General features: G+C 50.3%; 3 non-coding genes across 3 annotated transcripts; 2 read left to right on the forward strand and 1 right to left on the reverse strand.

Annotated features, from left to right (window-relative positions):
* Positions 1-558: 558 nt before the first annotated feature.
* trnav-cac lies at positions 559-631 on the forward strand. The gene has a single exon. It is a non-coding gene; the product is annotated as a tRNA-Val (tRNA).
* Positions 632-839: 208 nt separating this feature from the next.
* trnad-guc lies at positions 840-911 on the reverse strand. The gene has a single exon. It is a non-coding gene; the product is annotated as a tRNA-Asp (tRNA).
* A 1,176-nt stretch (positions 912-2,087) lies between these two features.
* Positions 2,088-2,160, forward strand: trnav-aac. Its single transcript has one exon. It is a non-coding gene; the product is annotated as a tRNA-Val (tRNA).
* The last annotated feature ends 425 nt before the right edge of the window (positions 2,161-2,585 follow it).

Here is a 2,585-nt window from a genome sequence, read left to right on the forward strand (position 1 = left end):
ACTGGGGCAAAAATGAACTGTTACGAAATGCTAGAAAACAACAGGAGAAGAAGTTAGAGGCCCTGCTGCACCATAAAAATTAAAACTTTGACAATTGAGGGCACTGAAGCGGCGACTGGCCGCCTCTTTTCCCCTACAGTAGTGCGTAGCGTCCTGCCTTCTACTTCTCTTTTGACTTGGAGGACCATTGTGTTTGGCGCTTCGCAGAGCTTTCCTTTCTGCCTCCCTGCTGAAGCTTCTTTGTTTGGCTGCTTGTTGCCTTTCACTCTGCGTAAAAGCAGGGCTTGGAACCAAGCTAGAGTCAACCTTCTCAAAAAATGGGTAGGTTGACCATCGGAGACTGTGTTTCTAATATAATAGTCATTCATGGTTCCTGTGCCTACAGCATTTACTGTCACTCAAATCCATGAAACGGGAACTTTTTGCTTAATCCAGTTCAAAATGTCTCATCCCATCTCTCCAGGTCAAAAACGAACCCGTTGTCCAGGATTTGAAAAGCTTGCATTTGAGCAGGCTGGTGAATCGGCGCGGGCGTCTGCGTGAGAGCTGATTTTGCCCGTTTCCGTAGTGTAGTGGTTATCACGTTCGCTTCACACGCGAAAGGTCCCCGGTTCGAAACCGGGCGGAAACAGTCTTCTCTGCTCTTCACTCTGAGTGTTGGAATCAAACTCTGCTCAGTATCAAAATCAAACTATACTCTGTCAAATAAGCAGACGGACGCAAAAAGGGGCAAAGTCAAGGTAACAATACCCTCAGCATGACGCAAGCACACGCTCTCTGCACCTGTGCTACTTTCCTTTTTTTCGGTAATAGATCGGGAGGCGGTAGAAAAGTAACGTCTCCCCGTCAGGGAATCGAACCCCGGTCTTCCGCGTGACAGGCGGAGATACTGTCCACTATACTAACGAGGACTGGCGCGTTGCCAGTTTTGGCGTGTCGGCGCGCTGGTGGCGCTGTTCTCGGCGTTTGCAGGGAAGAGGCATACAGGGAGGCATTGAAGTTGAAGGACGGTGACACGTTTTTGCTGATTTTCAGCTGCCGTTCTAAGCTCTCACTACAGGTCCTGGGGGAGGATGGTGCCCAGGAGGGAAGCGGGACATGGCTCCACGGTGTCGACTGGAAAGTCACACAGGGTGATGGGGCTGCGCTCTTCCTGAAATCCCCAACCATCTCCACTGTCTTTCGAGCGTGGAGCTCCAAGTTGTTCTGTCCGCAGCCAGTCACCAGATGGTCAAGCTCCCACCTGTAGGCGACCTCATCCCCACCACAGATGAGCCCAATGAGGGTGGTGTCGTGGGCAAAATTCAGACAACTGACGGATTGATGACTGGAGGTGGCAGCTGTTGGTGTACTGGCAGAGGAGCCGAGGGGAAAGGACGCAGCCTCGAGGGAAAGCTCTACTGACGGATGGAGTCTCGGGGGATGGCGTAAGAACTGTCGCTTTGTATTTCAAATCCACAGCAGAACTCATTCAGGTCGTTTGCCTGGCGCAAGTCGTTAGCGGGTTGGGGGGTTTTAGGTTTGCACTTGGTGATCCGTCTGAGAGCTCTCCAGACATGTTCTCCTCTCTGGTCGGGCATTTCACAAGTTTTCACAGTTTCTCCGCTCCGTACACAATATCTTCTAGGCAAGCTTGCGCTGTGCATCCTGCACGTTGGGCCGTTGGGCTGCAGCGGAACGTATGCACAGACCAGCACAAAGGACGCAAACTCACGGGGGAAGTAGAGAGCTTCGATCCGGCCACTTCAGCAACCAGTGATGGGTTGCTGCTATTGATGGGTAGAAAGTCTTAACAAAAAACACATCCTTACCCTGTAAAATGAACAGGTTTTCTGACGTTAGAAACGTTTTCAGTTCAGCGTACAGTTGCTTTTAGCTGCCAAGTGCACATGCACGGGCCAGAGCTGCCAGTGGTTCCCGTAGTTTAGTGGTGATCACGTTCGCCTAACACAGCATTTACTGTCAGTCAAATCCATAAAAGGGGAACTTTTTGTCAAAAACGAACACACCGTCCAGAATTTGAAAAGCCTGTATATGAGCAGGCTGGTGCGTCGGCGCGCGCATCTCCGTGAGAGCTGCCTTTGCCCGTTTCCGTAGTGTAGTGGTCATCACGTTCGCCTAACACGCGAAAGGTCCCCGGTTCGAAACCGGGCGGAAACAGCCACCTTTATTGGTGTTTACACTGAATCAAAAAGCCAACGTCTAAGTAAACTGGGCAAAAATGAAACTGTACGAAATGCTAGAAAACAACAGGAGAAGAAGTAGAGCCCTGCGTGCACCATAAAATTAAACTTGACAATTGAGACTGAAGGCGGCGACTGGCCGCTTCTCCCCTACAGTCAGGGCGTTAGTCGCTCTTCCTACCTCTACTTCTCTTTGACTTGGAGCACATTGCCTGTTTCTGCTTCGCAGATGTTCTTTCTTTTTTCCTTCTGCTCACCTGCTGAAGGCTTCTTTGTTGTTGCTGCTGTTGCTTTCACTCTGGTAAAAGCAGGGCTTGGAACCAAGCTAGAGTCAACCTTTCTCAACAAATGGCTAGGTTGACCATCGAGGACTGTTTCTAATATAATAGTCATTCATGGTTC

Source organism: Morone saxatilis, unplaced genomic scaffold (assembly GCF_004916995.1).
Source record: "Morone saxatilis isolate NCDOM2014 unplaced genomic scaffold, NCSU_SB_2.0 Contig587, whole genome shotgun sequence".
In the NCBI taxonomy this organism is placed as follows: Eukaryota; Metazoa; Chordata; class Actinopteri; family Moronidae; genus Morone; species Morone saxatilis.